General features: G+C 42.7%; 1 protein-coding gene across 1 annotated transcript in view; it reads right to left on the bottom strand.

Annotated features, from left to right (window-relative positions):
- Nucleotides 1-20,060, bottom strand: part of LOC122395420 (WD repeat-containing protein 47) — a 99,721-nt gene that overhangs the window by 73,207 nt on the left and 6,454 nt on the right. The window lies entirely within an intron of this gene.

Below are 20,060 nucleotides of genomic sequence, written 5' to 3'. Positions count from 1 at the left end.
TGTTTCTCAACTTAAGTATACTTCTTTATTTCCTATTCTAATTTAAAAAGCCTAGAACCCCAGGACGGCGAGATTAAATAAACAATACTGTTAAATAACCATAGAGGGTTCGAAGAGGTTTCGAGGAGGAAATTCATTAAGGAGGCTCCTTTCAGCTTGCTAAACTGGAAGACCTTCGCGGCGTCGACGCCAAAAGGGACGAAGTTTCGACGACGTCGCGACTCTGGGGCATCGCGACGCTCGCGAAGTAGTCGAGAGACGCGACGGAACGACAATCCAATTTCAGACAATTTGCCGGGAGCGTTAATTGACCCGAACGAAGAGGCGAGAAGTTTCGGGTCGGTCTGCGAGTGGCATCGAACGCTTGGAACCGGAAAAGGAGGGCAAACGGTCGATCGACAATTTCTGATTCCCGGCTCGATGCCCACCCACGCGTCCCCGTTCGTCGGAATGCAATTTCTTCGGAGCGACGAAATTTAAACTGTCGCAGGCCCGTCGGTGTTTGCTGTTCGTTACCCGCTTCGAAAGTGCAAGCGACGAGAGATAAGGAAATTACTTCGAGTAACGAAGTTCGGTACGTGCCACGGAGGACACAGAACTCCGTGCAGATGGAGCCGCACGATTAGGGGCACTGTATGGGGAGCCGACGACGCCAAGGTGAAAACATGAATGCAGATAAATTCTGCATTTACGCCTATGGAGCTCCCACGCGTCCTGGTGCACAGTGGAGGGCGCCATGGAAACGGCGAAATTTCGGGGAGGACCATTTTAGAGCATCCGGGCAATTCCTGCTGGGCGAGAGACGCCGTCTATTTATGATTTTAGCATAAATGACCCGGCTCCGAATTACCGTGCTTTCTTTTCTTTCTTAAAAGCCTCCCCAGACGATTAAAAAGTGCATTTCTCATCGCTTCTTCCTGAAATTTTGTGTGGTACAGTAAAATTCCGATTATCCGACATACTCGGGGCTGGATAATTGGACTATACTTACATATGAAGTGATAAAAACGAGGAATTGGATCATTTTTATGGACTTTTTCTCTTAGATTTTCGCAGAAATTTTTTTCTCGAAAGTGAGTAGGATTTCGGGGGTACGTCTAATGACCAAAAATGATTGTAATTGACCTCCGCAACTGAAAATAATTTTTTCAGAACGAAGTGAAATTTTTTTTGTCGTCGAAAAATGTCCCACCTACTCGAATTTTTTTCTCGAAAGTGGGTAGGAATTGGGGGGTACGTCTAATGACCAAAAATGATTGTAATTGACCTCCGCAACTGAAAATAATTTTTCCAAAACGAATTGAAATTTTTTTTTTCGTCGAAAAATGTCACACCTACTCGAATTTTTTTCTCAAAAGTGGATAGGATTTCGAGGATATGTCTATTGACCAAAAATGATTGTAATCGACCCCCACAACTAAAAATAATTTTTTCAGAACGAATGGAAATTTTTTTTTCGCCGAAAAATGTCACACCTAATCGAATTTTTTTCTCGAAAGTGGGTAGGATTTGGGGGGTATGTCTAATGACCAAAAATGATTGTAATTGTCCCCCGCTGCCAAAAATAATTTCTTTTAAACGATTTGAAATTATTTTTTTTGCCGAAAAAGTTAGGCACCTACCCCCAGCCTATTTCTCTTTAAAATTTGTTTTTGATTTTGAATACACAACCATGGGTAATATGGTAATACAATTTATTAATAAAAAATAAAATATATCAAATTCCTACGCTTTCTTGGTTAACCAATCGATTTAAAAATTCGGATTTAGCTGTAATTCACGATTGTATTGCAGGTAGAAGGAAAGATAGGTATTATGGATGACGTGGTAATGTGAGTAACTATGGAATGTGGACGTCGTCGAGGAATTTTGCCTAGCAAAGTCTGACCCAATGCAACTCGCCGGTCGTTTAGCTGCCCAGAATACCTGATCAGAATACCGTATCTATTTGTATGCCTCGTGCGTTTAATACCGAGGGTTTGAACCTTTGAATGAACTATCGTTAGCGTTTATTAAATCCTTATACCGAGCTTCGAAAAGTTTGCGAAATTACGGGAGCTGAAACCGTGCACAGATAATAAAGTAGGAGCGCTTAATTGCAATCCAAAGGTGGTTCAATTTATTTACGATATTTTTATTCGCGTTTAACGAAGACGATGGTGTAATTAAACTAATCACTAATTTCAGTAATAAACTTTATTACAGTATACACAGTTGCTAACACGAATAAAACTATCGCGTGTTGCGGTTGTCTAACTTTAACCTTCCCAAGGATACTGGCACCGAATATTCAGGTTCGAAGTTATTTTAACTATCATAAATTGAAACCGTTAGAAATGCTAAAAAAGTATTCGTAATTAAATTTTCGATTTGATAAATCAAAAGTTAAAGAAATATCATAGGTCAACGCCATTTTTCACAATACTATTTCCTACTTGGCGTCTCTAAAAGCTCGATGAGCCAATCTTCACGAAAGTTGGCACAAATATGGAGTAAGTGCATCTTAATGGTCGTAATCACAACTGGCGCGACAGCAATCGATCTACTTTTATTTTAAGAAACGTTTTGCTTTTTCTGCAAAATTTCGCTGTTGTTTTTCTTTAGTTCTAAACGTGAAACTGTTGCATTATTTCTTCGATAAATCAATACTCCTTTTCTAGAAATGTGCAAGAATTGTCCACTATCGATAGTCAGTGAGTACAAAATTAATAGCATCGTTAACTTCCAGGTAGAAATCTAATTTCGACGGGTCGCTCCTACCGTTAATTGCAAACGAATAAGAAGCATGGATAAATCTTGTAAATTTCCTTGTACGGCGTAGAACAAAAGACAGCTAGTGTTACCGCCGTGTTATTCAGAAGCCACACAGCCTGATCGCCAATTGAATCCGATAAAATCAGGCCTTTATTCGCCAATCGCGTTCGTGCAACTTAATAGCTCGTTTAACCTAGCAACCGGCCGACGTTGTGCAAATGGAAGAACAAGTTTACCTGGCCTTTTGTGGATAACAAACACTCGCGTATCGATGTACACGGAATCAATAGGGGCCCCATCGATGAAAACGAACGACACGAGGTATTTTCATCGTTTTCGCGAAGTCGTACCATCGATCTCTCTCATCTTTTCCCTAGCAACGGATACAACGAGGCTCGAGTCCCTCGACGTCTCGTCGTTAAAGAAATTATAAAACCGTATACTATCCGGCCGCAGCATATAAAATATTCACTCCTTAAATAATCCTGCGATACAACATCCAGTAACATGAAATAAAACGCCACTTGTATTCCGCTGTCGACGCAGCAAGAACCAGCATCGCTTAGCAAACAGATTCTTACCTTATTCGTGACGATACTAGGCTACAAATTTCGTTCCACAAGAAACGGGTGACCTCGTATATGAAATTTATGCTTCATCGAATGCCATTTTGCCTGCTTTTAAAATTCATGGCGATGCAAAAATCCAGGATTCTGTACGAATGGAACGGGGGCCTTGCAAACAGTCTTGGCACGAATGGCAACGAAAACTGTTTTGTTAAAAACGCTTTGCGCTTTCGCTTCGACCTAAAAACAATGGCGTTTTATGTATAGGAGTTTAACACACTCTTTTAATTTGAAATTATAATTGTCAACTTCGAAAAGAAAATCAGGGATTCAAGGTACCTTCGAGCAAAGAATTGAAATCAATAAATATTACACTCCCAAGTTTTATAAAAATCAATTTAAGATAAATTATATTGAAAACCGTATAATTGCAACGAGAATAAACTCGACCAACGCCACGTAACAAAGTGAGTTATAATAAACGTTTAAAACGGATATTTCAAAGGTAGGTCTTAACGAACCTGTTGGGGGTTTTTTTTAAAAGAACGATTGTAAACTGGTAGCATAAATACGACAGCAACTACAGCATTAAAACGTTTAAAGTGTGTTGAGAATTACGAAACGAGACGCAGAAGGTATGCAGTGCGTTTACACCTGCGTGGTTATCGGTGCTTCACGCTGTATAATTGAAACTGAATTTCGCAACGTTTCCGTTGCGCTCGGTACCATGACGGGTTCTTGGTTTTCGTTATCTCACGAATAATTCGTTTCCAATTTCATTCTAATTAGACATCTGCTCGTGATGCTTGGATTTCGATCGCAGGCTGCGCAATAAATTAATTTTACTGTTCGTGACCTCTGCATTCTTTATGTTCCCATTATTCCCCAACTAGTGAACTTTTTAACGATAAAAGAAAAAATTAATATCATTGTTTACATTAATTTAATTTCGTAAGACCTCTTGGTAACGAGTTTAACCTCTTTCTGAACTCGAACAGAAAATTCTGAGAGGTAATGCTGACCACAAACGCTACTACCGAGCCTTAAATTGAATGAAATAGTGTTTCCGTAATAAATGGAAAACTTAATTGCGAACAAATAGCGAGCAGTGAGCTTTTTTTACGATACAATGGCTCGCCGTAACCGCGTCTAATGAGCAAACGTAACGAAAGTATCGGCGCTAAAAGTTTTTTTCAGAACCCGTAGCCTTTCAGCAGAAACAATTCGGTATGCAAATTAACGCCGGGCGTTCGTAATTCACGAGCGTAGTTTAACGTCGGCGGAGCTGACCGACTACTTATTAAAACGGTTAATTGATACGAAATCGATGGGGAAGTGCGTTTATCGAGCGGAAGTTAGGAATCGTACGCAAATCGTTCCGCCGCGTTTACCATCCTATAATGGCCTGCACGAGCTCGCCGTTATTCTCGTAACAAGTAGGTCTAACTGACTATAATTAACCATTAGTTAAGGGGAGACGGTTTTTATCGAAAGAACTATCGATCGATGTTCAGCTACTACTAGACGAAAGTTACTGTTATAATAAACAATAATTAGTAGCAAAATGCTAGTTTCCTTCGCGCTTAATCGTTCGGTCGTGCGGGCGTTAATTAAACCGCGACTCGTGATTTTCTGCACTACGAACACCGCTGTTTCGTATACTTATTGTAAACTCTTTTGAAATTCGGGTAAATAAATACCTATAATATAAAATTTCAACTGAATCGAAAGGAGTGGGGTACTATTGAATAAGAAGACCAAAAAAATGAAACTCTAGACTAGAATAGCAAAGGATAAAATTCCAAGTGTCTGATTTTAACCCCTTAGCTTACAATGACGTCTCAAAGACGTGATAAGTCTACCGAGCCAAACCTTGGTGTCGCTTTTGGCACGCACAGTTGGAAATTAAATCGTAAGGCAAGGGGTTAAAGCCTCTTAGTTTTAGTCTCAATTTGGCCCTCTGAGAGGATTGCCATTCACCAGAGATCCCATATGAAAAACAACTAGCGTACGCAGTTGCCATGACGTCCGAATATCAATGCAAGGTAGTGGACGACGATGTGGGTCAACGCCCTCTGGTGTTCTTGGACCGATTCGGCAGATTTACCTGCGTGCCGTCCGCCAGCATGATAGTGATTCACAAAAGGGTATCCGGTCTCTTTCTCAGTGAATGACGACGCTGCGTCGCGAGCTTTCTTCGCGACGTTGTACGAGTAAAGGAGCCATTACCCACCCAGTAATGGAGGTATTCAACCGGCTCACCTTTGACCCGCGTGCACGGCACCCAGGCGCACGTTTACCCAAGGAGATAGCCGGTCGGTGACAAACTTTTTCCTTCCTTTTCGGTCGACACGAATTCCTCGATAGGCGCGCGCGCGCGGCCAACAGCCTCCGGGAAATCGCGCGGGTCTCGTTTGTCTCGAAAACCACCTCGTCACGGGGCCATTCGTCTCTTTCTGAATCGCGAGAGGCACCTCCGCGTTAACGGTTACTAAATAAATGTCAAACGATTACCGAAGCCGCGTGGAAAATCGTCGAACGCGAACTCGCATGACGAACGTGTTCGCCTCGGCGATTTCACGGCGTTTGGAATATTACAGGATTTTCCCGTTTGCGGGACGCGCCGTGGCTATCGAGGACTTTGGAGTTTCCAGGACAGCTTTCTTCCGAGCGGCCATTCAACGAAATTGAATTTAAGCACTAGTTAAAATTCGAAGTAAAACGCATCGATAAATTAGTCGTGTCCGAAGAGATACCTGAAGCTGTTTGCCAGCGTCGATCGCTGGAAACGAACAGCAATTGCAGAGGTCGAGCGCGTAGGCAGCATTCGTGGGAAGCAGAAAAATGGCGAGCATATTGTCGGGCTGTTTCCCAATCGTTCGGACGGCGAAAGAGTAAAGGAGCAGAAGCGAACCGCTGCCAGGAAAACCTCGAAAATGCTCGCAGACTTTCCGGGGTAATCTTACAAAGTGGCTAGGCACGAAATCTGCCCTCGTACTATTTCCATTACGCGATGAACGACGGAACCGAAAGATTTCTTGATCGATCATCTTCGGATCGCGTTGACCTCGAAGTACTGACTTAATCACGTTCGAAATTGCGTTACGCGATGAATGCAAATTCTTAAGGAGCGTCGGATCGTGCTAGATCAGACGTTTTAGTCGGCCTGATTTTAATGTTACGGAGGAAGGGGTTATAAAACTAAAGATTTGGTGCATCGTCCAGGACTTGACGTCGTTTATTGTCAAATTGAAAGGTCCCATTCGCCTATAGCTGTTCGATATTAGCAGCTTTCGAGTAATTTCGAGGGATTATTCTGCGTCGTGGCAAGTGCTCCGACGAGGGAGATCAACGTCCTGTCAATCCGCGGTAAGATTAACTATCGTTTCTCCGCGCGTGTGCAAGGAAGAATAGCAACGTAATTCGTCAGCAACATGACATGCCATTCACTGTAGGGCAATCGACGGTACCCTTTTGTTCGACGAGTCTCCCGCGCGTGGAGAGCACGGGATCACGGATTTTTCTCATTGCCAGGAATGTCTGCACCAAGATGAACACGGAAGGGTTCGTCCCATAGCGATCCACGTCGTTCAACCACGACAGACACTCCACGCGAGAGCCTCGGATTCAAGTTGGAAATTTTCTAGCATTTTCAAGATTGAACCTACGTACAACCTAAATTATACTTGCGATAAAAGAATGCAAGCTCACCGACGATCGAATATAAATGGAAAATTAAATTTGAACAAACACAAATTTCCAACAGCAGACAACCTCTAAAATTATAATTGCTACGCGTTGATAGTGGATAATGGGTGTCGGAGTCAAACTATAATTTTCGATATTAATTTGCATACAAAGTGGTACCAAATAGGAAGTATAGGATGAAATATCTTAAATGGTGGGATTTTGGCAACTTGCCTCTACCGTTCGAGCGAAAATCCTAAGGACTCAATCTGCACTTACAGTCGAGCACGAGTTTACAATTCCACGTGTATTTCCCGTGGCTGTTTGGCCGCCGTTGTAAACATCATTTCTCACCCGCGCAAGATCTGAAGAACGGGAGGAACATCCTCTATCCCAGAGGTCTCTTTTTCGTCGTATATTTAGTCCTGACCACGAGAAATATTACTTCGGCGCGTCTACCCCCGGAACATCGTGGAAATCTCCGACTAAAACGCAAATAACCACCGAAACCGTACACTTCTCAAAAATAGTTTTCGTTCGACTCATTAATCGCAGGAAAAATTAGATCAAGTACGATGAACTTGGAGACCGATTCTGTGAAAGTTCAGCTAAGAGCACATTCGTTAGTCGATCCTTTCGACGTATATTGCGTTTATTAGTGCGTTTATAAGGTGGCCTTGGTCTTGGGGTAGATCGAGGCCTACTCGAAACCGCACCCCATCCTTTCGACTAGTCCTCACCACCCTCGTCTATTGTTTCGCGAACGAATCGACCCCAGGCGTGATCGATAAAACGCGAAAGTAGCTCGACTACGACTTGTCGAACCGTCGTTCTTTATGGCCAGACAACATCGAACGAACCAAGTTCAACGGCGAGGTTGTTAAGGAGTCTGTCTGGTTTGCAGCCCCAAAAATATCAGGAAAAGCCATTGGAGATCGATTTCAAATCTTGAACACGTACGGGAAGTATACTCTATGATTTACCGAGTAATTTTCAGTTTATTTATCGCAAAGGAAGATATCAAGGAGGCTCCTTCGAACAATTTGTCAAATTTTATTGTACAGGATACGATTTATAAAGGATATAGTGTGACGGATGGTTATCTGAAGAGGACCGCTAAATCAGGGTCGAAACATTCTATTCTACTGGACCCCAAACAGATCGCCATAAAGGAAGCCGTCAAATTGTGTTTTATTGACCCTCGCTCAACCGACAGAAACACTCATCGTAGACTAAGTCGTGAAAAAAATCCGGATGTTACATATGTATGAGTAATGGCAACAAATATAACATCTATATATATTGTAAGCACTACTAGATAATACTTTGGAAAATGTACAATAAATCTGGAACATCTATGGGTCAAAAGTGTAAATATGAAATCGAGGCTTAGTGGAATGGCTTTAAGTTTGCTTGAGTTCAGTCGCGAAGGATGTTGGATCAAACCAACGAGGTAAACCTCCAACAAACCTACGGTGTATGGTTGCTTTACGCGCGAATACACGAATTTCCATGGGGGCACGGTCGCGTGTAACGGAGCAGAGAATGACACGTCGAGAACGGCGACACATGTATCATTGGAGGTACACAAACCGCGATACGTGTATCTCTGGGAACACGATCTGTCGGTCCGCATCCCCCATGCAATCTTTCCGCCGTTTCACGGCTGAATCGTTCGCTAATATGGCTGATAATGCGCGTCGGGAACAGTTTGTTGCGGTCTTTCTGCGTAAACGACTCGATTACGTAATCGGATCAACGCACGATGGGCCAGAATCCCGAAAACTCGGATAAAAACAGAAGAAGTCTTTGAACTTAAATAAATGGAAGATTCACAGTCAGTTTCCTTTTACAGGAAAGTTTAGAAATATTTTTAGTGGGAAAGGATGCTTTTTAGTAGAAAAAGACCTGTTTGTTTCCTTCGTATTGCAATTTTTGTCAACCCAATATCTGCAATTTGCTCACGGTGCAGGAATATATAGACAAAATCGAAGAAAAGTAAATTACTAGGAGAGATAATCAACATAAATCAGACGCGTTCTGACACGGAATCGGATGGAACGACTTTCAAACAGTCATCTCGTAAAGATGAATTGACGTACATTGAAAACGGGGCAACAGAAATTGCAGATGACAATGAATGATATTAAATAATATTGAAAACTAAGTTTTCATAGATTTAACGTTTGATTTCTAGTTCAAGAAACAGTTTTGGCCAATTTTCTAGGATATCAGAGCATCGTGCTACGAGGGAACAGCAGATTTCGCAGTTCTGCGTGCAAATTGCACGAACTAATGATACGCTTGAAGGGAATTACCACACGAGTCGATCGCTACGCTATAGAAAATGTCACGGGATATCCTTTGATCGAGAAACAAACGCTTAACTCCGCAAACGGAAAAGGGGAGCAAATCAAATATCGAGGCATGGAAATGGCGTAACATTTCTACAAAAACTCAACGAATCTCCAGGAAACGAGTCAACGCACAGTGCTAGAACAATGGACGCTGGGCCTCGCGGAACTGTGCAAATTTATTAAAACGAATTAACCACGAATTATTACGTTTACACGCCGAGTGCGAGGTCCCGCGAGAGTTTGCAGCTTCTCATCACTTTCGTTTGAAAAAATAAATTTGTTGAAAAGACTCGAATTAAAAATAGTCCTCCACACGGATCGAAAGAGAGCAAAAATCACATTTTGGAGTCACGAAATTTTTATTCGATTCCTTCCTATCGAATACCAAATATATCTCCGTCCATACGATCGATCGTCCTCGAACGACAAGAAATATTTTACTTAATATTCGCATTTAACGGCGAGATGTATTCTTCGAGAGGTTCGTGTATTTGCATTACGCTAGAGAAACTCGAGTGTCTCAAGGTATTTACTTCCTTTTGGCCGTCTGCTTGTACGCCGTGGACATTCACGTGACACGTAAGGAAGTCGAACAACTCACTGTAAGACGCATCACACACGCGATAACACGAAGAACGGAAGCACGGAACCGGAAGCACGTGGCTGGGCCGTACGAGCGACGTCGCACGGCATACTGGCTCGACGCTGGGCGTCAGGTCGTCTCTGCGACGGCGCCCGTGCTCCGAAACCATCGCACGCGTCGAAAAACCGTCGTCTACGTAAGTACCGTGATGAATGCGCTATCTGGAAATACGAGACCGCTGAATCGTAATAACGTTGCGTGAACGACGCTTCGCGGATAGTTCCGACGTCCCGACGCCGTTTCTAAGAAACTAATTTTTTTTCACGTTCGGTTGGAACTCGTTTGCCAGGTGGTCGACATCGATTTCTGATATACAGTCGGGCGCAAAAGTCTACGGACACCCGGTGTAAATTCCGATATTCCGGACGGTACCTTCATTAGTCTCGACGACGCTTCAAGTTTCGACGTTTACCAAAATTCACGAGATTTACGCGAATCGACGGACAATTTTTCGATAAAATAAAAGCAACTATTACGCAGAATTTGATGCAGAATTTATATGTCTATCGTCGAAGAGATTTCTCGCTCATGCGTGAAATTAATTGAAGTCGACAACCCGAGAGATGCGTACAGTGTGCTTGAATCTTGATCAGCGTCGATCACTCCGAGTGATTCGTTACTTTTAGCGCCGATCGACGTGCACTGCTCGAAGAATGCGGTACTTCAGACACGTCAATTAACGTCAGGCTTGTTGCAAATTTAATTGCCCGATACTTGATATTACGGATACAAGTTTTATCTTCTTTCTCGCGGCGCTCTGTTATGGATACCGACAGAAGTAATCATACACGTCTTGATCACCACTTTCGCCAACGTTGGCAAATACAGTGACGAACGACCGCGAGTTAAACCGTCATCTTTCACTCCTGATTGCTACAGAAAGCCTACAGTTTTAGAAAAATGTTTGATCGATCGCACAAATATCATCGTGTATCGTGTCTTGATAACAAAATGATTTTATTGCTGGAGGAATCACGGTCACGATCAAATTAAATTCGAACAAAAAGCTTCTCGAAGATCGTGATTCATTTTTCAGACGATTGTACGGCCCGATATTTTTGGCCTGAGTCTACCACAAATTTTATACGCGCTATCCACGCAACGTGCTACGAGTACACTGTGTGGAAGACGGTGTTGGAGAGAATCGATCTCTAGAGAGTCTGGCCGACTGGTGGTGAACGTAGACAGAGGATAAAAAATGACTCGACTGCGTTCGCTAGAGAATTCTTGGAGTGCGGACCTATATTGGACGAGATAAAATTTTCTAATTAACGGTAACGAGCAACACGATGAAAGATGAGTTTATATCGAGACGAAAATTCCAGGGAATACGGCGCGGGTAAACTTTTTATTGACCGTCAACCCCGTACTATTTTCAACGCGAAAACTACCAAATGGGGAAGCACAGGAAATCGATAACATAACTCGAATCGAAACTGGGTCAAAATTTCATACAAATCCAGTTCTTTTTTCAATGTAATATTTTCTACACGACTCATCAATTTTTACCATTACTGAATTCCATCGTAAATTCTTCGAAGCGTGTTTGCTAAATTCGCTGACGATGCGTACACAGCGCATGATTCATAAACAAGCAACGGAGATTAGTTTCGCATGACTCGGCTTTCATCGCGCCGATTATCTCATTAAGAAAAGAGGAACGGGCCCCGTCTCAGCGTTTTATATCATCAAGAAATAATATGCGTCAATTAATTTACGTTGTGTGCCAGAACGGCGTATTACGATCTCCCAAAACGAACAAATAAAATCAAACGTGAAGTATGATCTGATTATGATAGAAACTTTCAAACCGAGGCTCGTTAATCCACCACACAACCGCTGCTTACAAATTAATTTGTAAAGTGTAAATTTATTTTATCCTCCAGTGTTAATAACATTGTATAATTTAATATTCCCCGTTATTTTACGTCATCTACTTTTTACTATAGTGCAACTTTTACTCGTTTCTCTAAATTCTATACTACTTCACGTCGATAATAGATAATGGATGCACGATTATCGTGATACAAATGCTATTAGAAGTTACCAGCGTCTTCGAGCAAAATCTTTGCTTTCAGACAATGTTTCGTGTCGGTAGGCTTCAAACACAATTTACTGGTATTGTTTTAGCGACGAAAGGGTTAACGGAGGAGCGTGTACCCTTGAAGAATGGAGGCTGGATGAAGTGTCTACCCCTATTCACTGCTCCAGCCACTCAAGAACAGCAGCTACTTAGTTCCCGGAAGTACTCGATGCGCACTGTTCGTTAACACTTCGATTAACATATAGCGCAGTAAGCAGAACCCTTCCATTTTGCAACTATTATAATAAATGAAATCTTCCGAACCATTAGCAATTAATTAGTGGATAATAAATACCCAGAAAACATAAAATGAATCAACTTTAAAGATATCGATGAAGTATCGTGACATTTATTTCTTCCTGCAAGTATGTTAGAAAAAAAAATGCAAAATTTAATCGAAACACCAATTAAACCCTAATAAATTCGGAGTTTGACTCGGATAGATTACGCGGAACAAATAAACTTTTTCCCATCCTTTTGGCGTTTACTAGACGTTATAAAATTACATAGCTCGGCGAATAAAATGATACTTAGTGCGCCGTGCTAATTAGCGTGGTGTACGTCTGCGCCGCGAAACAGCCCTGCAACGTTTCCGCTCTGCGAAGAGAATTAAATAGTCCCTGGCAATCATCCTGTGTCGCTCCTCGTAATCGCCTTGCATTCCTGTGGTACGCAAAGGCAACTGTCAAGAAATTGCAACATCATTCAATATAAATACCGTCTAGCAGGAAATTGTACCGTCGAGGGAAAATTGTGGTCGCGAATAATGAAAAATAATAAAATTAAGGAACGAATAAATTACAGAATCTTAGCAACATACGGGATTTTACTGGTTTCGCGACAGAGCATACTTTGGAACAGTATTTTATTAATAGACTTAGCTACTGCAAGTCAGAAAAAACTAACGACAAGTTAAAACGTTTCGAAAGTACAACGGAGGAATACGATCCGTCTGTTAAGGAAATCTTGTAGTTGAAAGGGTACTAGCATTAACATTTCTACCGCAAGACAATAAGAATTACAGCCTGCCGAGATTTACGATGGACGTTATTCCTAATTTCACTAACCACACCGTGGACCGTGAATTGTAAAACGGGATGACGAGCGTTTTCGAATTACGATTAAATTGCCTTTCAGTTATATTTAGAGTCTGCTTTCACGGCGACACACATGCCCAAAGAGATATCGCGGCGTAAGGTAATAAAAGCGGAAAGAAAGTGTAGATAATGTAATCGAGACTCGAGACTGAAAAGTGAGAAAGGTGTATAATCTCGTATAAATGAAGACGCGCAAAAAAAAAAACGACGTGGCAGGCTGGTCCAAGTATGCCAAGAAGCTTCAATGCCGTCTAGAAAATCGGATTACTTCGAGTATAAAGTACGTGCCCCGAAAACCTATGGAGCTACCCTCGATCCGTTCCACGCCGCCTTGTTTCTCGGTGATGAGCATGTTTTATTCATGCTCGCCATTCATGGCGTCTGAACGTCCAAAAGATTTACTACTGCCGACGATCGTGTCGCGTCACGGATTTTAATTTTCCGCACGTCGATGGCTTAACGATCGAGGTTAAACTTGACCACGATACGCACAATCGCTATACGATTACCACTTTCCTCGCGCGGTAATAGAGAAACATTCTTATCCGTGGAAAAAATCAAAAAATAAATCTCGTATATCTTGTCGAAGGTGAGAACTTATCGATAATTCCGACGATACTTGTCAAAATCGATGTAACTTCTACCATTCCGGATTCGATGTGCAATAACTGTCGCGATAAACATTAAATATTTTATGTTTCCCCCCCGAGCAGGAGATTATTACTCCGTGGGATCACATCGGAACTATCGGGATAGCTTAAACGGCGCACGCGAATCACGAGACCTTCCTCGTATGTGATACCGGTCCCTCTGACCTCTCCTTGACCTTCGCTTACACGTTGAACTTCACCAGCCACGGCGGGCTTCCACGTAAGAAACATATCGATGTACTGTCTTCGAGCATCCTCTCGCGCAACTGGCATTCCCCTCCGAGCCAACCTTTACGGAATCCTGCGAATCGACGACCGACCGAACCAGGAACTAACCGCGATCCTCGAACACGATTTAGTCAATGGCACTTATGGCCTCCTTGGAATTGACACGGTTGCGCTTATAAACGACCCTTTGTACCAAGTTCAAGGACATTTTCTTCTCATCGAATCCTCAGAAATTCTGTGATTTTCCGCAACGAACCTGGCTCGTCAAAAATAATATAAAAGATAGTCTTTTCAAACAACTTTGACGTTACCTTGAAAAATGCAGAAGAAGATTTATCTAACCCTGTCAGATTCTACGTGATGAATGGTAAGGAAAGTCTTCCTAAATTAATTCTCAAGATGCGAAAATAAATCTAGACACGGACTAATGTATTTTGACGAGACTAACAAAATAAACATTGTTACGTTGCGTAATTTTTCATTCTGGAAACGAAGTCTACAAGTTGAACTTCTTTAGCCAAGAAAGGCTTCCACGTTAAGGAACAAATAGATTTACAGTCGGTTCTTCGCTTACTAAAAGCTTTTTGCGTAAATTCAATTATACAAATACGCGTATCCCTTATTTACATTTTCAATCCTATTACGAATATTCGAACAGTTTTCAAACAACGTTCGATCATGGATCGACGCCGTGGGGAATTATTTCCGGCGTGCCAGACAGCGACAGGTGATTTTTCCCCCAGCGAAAGTGCAGAGTTAATTGGCAATTAATCGAGTGCAGAAGCTTCCACGACAATTACCTACTCATTAACCGAGCGCGTTTAAGATACTCTGTCGATAGTCATCTTAACGATCAGAAATACAGGGGATTCGGTTAGACGTGTAAATTACGAGCAATTAGGAAAATTAATTGAAACTGATAGAAATTTCTGGACAAAGGAGCGTTTTCGAGGGCTCCTGAGCGTCCGTGAATTTGCATACGATCGGCGAGCCTTGACCACAAGTATTAATTAACGAGATGGAATTATACCTCGCGTACGAAATTGCAAAGGACGATACGACGTACTAAAATAAAACGAAAGTCAAGACTGTGGAAATTGCGTTCAGACATCTTTACTTTCGTCGTTTCAATTCCTTCCCAGAGACATTATTAGCCTACTGAATTTTCAATTCTCCGCAGAAAGGCTGACCAAAAGAAGGCTATGCATATTCGGTTTTACACTGATGCATCCGCGAACTGAGACGCTTCGTGGAGCAACGTTCGTTCCGGACTGTGTGCTTCCTTTAATTGACCGTGTGCTTTTCCTCCTCCTTTGCCGCGAACCACCACGACGGTTCCGTCCTATCTTTGGCGTTTTCTTTGCTGGGCGGTTAAACCGTGCACGCAATAAGTTGCGTTTCCTCCGGTTGGAAAATCGTGGAAACGGTCGAGAGACGACCAAGGGGACGAGAAATTGCTTCTGTTCGAGACGCCGGGAAGAATTCTAATGGCCGACCACGTGCACGGGACAACCATTTTCCGCTCGTTTTTATTTTCGGTTCGATTGATTCTTTCCCTGCTTCCACGCTATCGAACCTTCTCGACTCTCGATTGAAATTCTGATAAAATAATACACGATACAAAATTTATTACAAAAACTATATAGCAAAAAAAAATAATACAATTTTGAAGGAACTGTAAAAGTGATACTTGGAAATGACACTTGCAAAAATTAGGAAGTATTTATCTGGTAAATTCGAAATATAAAGTTGAAAGTTTGTCATTTTTCATGAGACGTTACATGAAACATTATGTTTGATTAGTGTATTACTGTAATTAGGTGTATAATATACATATATCGCGAAGGTCAAGACTCGGCAATCAGCCGCTATTAAATCTAACTCCGATTATAAAATACGAGCAATATCTCAAGTGCCCCAGGATACAACGTCTAGATCCATTAATGTTCAATCTATCTATTAATGATATATCTACCTTGAACAGCAAATCGTTATTACCTGCGGTTGGTTTGAAAAGATTCAAGAGAGTAAACTCTGAAAGAGACACTAGACTTACAAATAGATCTTGACACATTAAGTGCACGGTGTCGAGTAAAAGAGATTACATTCAATATAGATAAACGGGATATAATGAGATTTGCGAGGAAGAATATATCGTGTACTTTTCTCGATAGGGATAATGATAAGGTATCAATTCACAGAATGTACAAAGTAAGAACCGAGAGTTATTTTCGACTCTTTTAATTTCAAAGAGTTCTTAATTCCATTCTATGTTTTGCAATTTTATATTGCACATAGAAACCAACGTCTGCGTGGAATTTGTTTCAAGGTTCGAGAAAATTGCAGCGTCCGCGTAGAAACTTCCACGCACGTAGAGCTCGGGAGTTGTTTATTTATTCATTACTCTAACGGGGACAACACCCCTTTGGTAAGAAGTAAAGCAGACGAGATATAAATAAATAAACACAAGGATACGATGGATAGACGCGTACAGGTACGAAAAGCTGATATCAAGATGAAAGAAAAGAAAGAAAAACAATATTGACCGTGATTAGCAAGTACGTGTACATGTCCTTTATTGAGAACGGAAAAGACGACGCGTTTGTAGGAAGATAAGAGGAGAAATCAGGCGATAGCTGCACTTATTACCTAAAAAGTGCATAAACGACGTCTGCGCTAGTTTTCAACGCTCTAAACTTATCAACGAACGTCAAACATTTGGAACGATTTATCAAAGAATTGATAGAATCGCTGGTGATCTGGATCTGAGAAATCCTGATCCGTATTTACTTATCGTTTTATATAACAAATACAGCGACCTCGAATGCTAATACGGTCCCTTCTCGAGAGAAACACAATTCCAGCAATCTGTCAATCTCCGGCAAACTGTTTTATTTAAACTGTGCAGGCCACAAGCCACCGTAATAATCGATACCGGTTCGAATGGACCATTAAACGGAATCCTGGTGCGCGTAATCCTCAAGTAGGTCTACGTTTTATCAATGATTCACCGTCGCGAAGCTTCGTCACACCGGCCTCGCGCTAGGATGCAGGTCGACGCGATTCGTTTCGAATGAGTAATCGAGCGTGCCTTCCTTCCGTGTAACCGGTATTTCGACAAAAATCCGATCTTGATAATAAATCGAGGTTCGACCATTCCCGCGTTCCGAACAAGTTGCGTCGACAAATTGGTAGAATTCAATCGATGCGTTCTACTTAGACGTACGAGGGATCAAAGGATACGAGATCGATTATTCTCATCCGCCGTTGAAGCGCGATGATTTTTCCTGGAATAATTCATGGAATTACCGTTGGTAACGAACGATAATTCTACGGTGTTATGCAACTTGTCGACGTGGCTGTGTTAGATGGCAATTACGACGCTGCAACTCGGAGTACACGTTACAGAACGAATCGTTACGTCTATGGTCTCCGATCGAGAGGGCAGTTTGATAATCATATTGAATGCTTTTAAAAAATTTCAGTCGCTTGCGTATCCCCCGACTAAAATCCAAATATTCCAAACTTCACCTATTTCTAGACACTCTGGGGTGTCCCCCTTTAAAGCTGATCGATCGACGGCTCTTTGGTCCTCGTCGAACCGAAATTTCTCGAACGACAGTCGGACAAAGGAGGAAGCGAGGCGAGCAGGATGGATCTCGACGCCGAAGGAGGCCAAGTTCGTGGCCGACCTTCGTTTACGCGATTCGAAGCGAGATCGTGACTAAAAGCCGAACCGAATCTACTTTCGATCGCGCTCGGCGACTAGCAAACGCGATGCTTTATCCGCGACGGAGAAACGACCCGTTGGATTTCACCGACCTAAAAAACATCCGTACGTTTCTTTCCTGTCGTCTCGTGAATTTCAACGATAAAGCCGGCTCGCGTAGAATAGAATGCTCTCGTGGCAAGAGGCCCTCTCGAACCGTGCTCTTTTTTCCAATCGCTTGGACTCGTTTCGGAGCGCAAGATCGCCGGCTCCGGGATTCCGTCGTATAGAAATCGTCGACACCGCGCGTTAACAATACCGTGAAATAATGTCGTTTCTTGCCGCCGAGACGATAAGTGTGGCTTCTTGTGCGTTCGTTCCGATCGTCGTACCCGTTAGACTCGGTTTACCTCCGGAGACGCTTGTGTAATTTCGCGTAACTCGAGCAGGACTTTGTCCCTTAACAGAGAACATTTGTGCGTCACGCTTCCGCGACAATGTAAACGATTATGGGAGGAACAGTATCGAACGTTTCCTCTCTCGAGAACTCGACTCAAAAATACCATTTACACTCCCGTCTGTAAGTCACCGGAAATTTGAACGTAGAATAGAAATCGAGGGAGGTACTATCGAATTGTCGATCGTTGCCTCTGTTAAGCTTAAATCGTTTGGAAATCGAAGTTCAACATTTATAATAAAATAGTAACTTAAAATGATTAAATGTACAGGAGGGATATAATAAAGTCGCTTCTGAAAATTTAATTGTCTACATTCAACAAGAGAAAATTTTGGGACTCTATAGAGAATCGTTTCTTTGGATAACACTTACAATGATGATGTCTATTACAATTATTATAATTGCGATGCAGCCTCGCTTAACGCTACCCCATATAACGCTGCTAGTATGAAATACACGCGATCAATTAGTCGATACGTTGTAGGTCTGGGTGTGTTGCAGTTCTGAGCTGTAGGCAACAAAGTGACCGATTAATAGCAATTGTCTTTTCTTAAGAACGATTTATCGAAGGTCGACCACCTGCAGAGACTCTAAACAGTGGCAGTGACAAATCAAAGACGTGAAGAAAGAATGATATAGGTCTTCTATGCTAAGAATGCTAAGACTGTTAAACTTACCGCACCCATATTATTTTCTAAATGTGCAAACGATCGTAATAACGATCAACGAAAATCTAGAGATCGTGTCGTACCTTCCTAACGTGTCCTTTGAAAAATCCTCAATCACAGTGGTCTCCGACGAAGCCACGACGGTCATGGTAGAACTCCTCTCCCATATCACAGGATTCACTAATATTTTCTTGCCTGGAAACCTTGACTACCTCGACCCGTGCACTGAACCCGATATTATCACAGTCACGCTATTTTCAATCCCGTATACCAAGCATCTATTTCATCGATCCGGCGAAAAACACCTCACCAAATAAAATTCAAGTTCCGGAATAACCGTGATCACTGTCGAACGCACAAAACACACACGCTCGATATTCGAAATCGAAGTCTAGCAACGCCGCCAATTAACGGCGAACGGTGGGTATATGTTAATGAAAACAGAAGGTTGCGGTTCACGAGGCTACCGACTCAATATTCATGGAGTCCCGGAGCCTAGGTCAGTAACGAACTGCCTCTCAGAGTGCGCGGAAACGACTGACTACCTGTTTAGAAGGGACGCTGAGGATCGAAGCACCGCGACGAATCAAGGATGTCACCCTTGAAGCGTTATCGCCTACGGCGTACCACTCGGTTCGCTTCGACGAGTTCCCTCGACCTTCACGGCGACTATCCTTCACCCTCGATGTCCCCGGTACCTCTGTCCCTCTGCATCGCGCCTCTCCGGTCGTCTTACGAGCGTTCCTTCTACTTCCAGAAGAGAAGAAGCGGTTCCCCCGAGCGACGAACAATCACGGTTCGCGAGAAACATTCTAAACCGAATCACGGCCGAAGACTAATCGCTATCCCTCTCGCTGGTTCCACCTGCAACCGATCCGGTCTTCCGCGGCGCGCAACCACTACTTCGTGATCAAAGGAGGGCCGTGAAATGAGCAACTCTTCGAGTCGCGTCACGCGAGACCCCGGAGCAAGCTATGCAACCGCGCTGTTGAAGCCAAGAAGAAGAAGATACGACTGAAGGTGCTCGCCGGCGTTCAAGGCGCATTCACCTTGGCTCCACGCACCTGTGTGCACGCGTGAGCGAATCTCCGCGCTCTCTTTGACCATCCTCGTCTGGCCAACACGAATTTTACGCTCGCCTCGCGAACCGGTAACGAGTCT

The sequence above is a fragment of the Colletes gigas genome, unplaced genomic scaffold (genome assembly GCF_013123115.1).
Source record: "Colletes gigas isolate AHSC1104 unplaced genomic scaffold, ASM1312311v1 Colletes_gigas_Sc00005, whole genome shotgun sequence".
Taxonomy (NCBI): Eukaryota; Metazoa; Arthropoda; class Insecta; order Hymenoptera; family Colletidae; genus Colletes; species Colletes gigas.
This window is presented reverse-complemented; position numbering and strand designations above follow the sequence as displayed.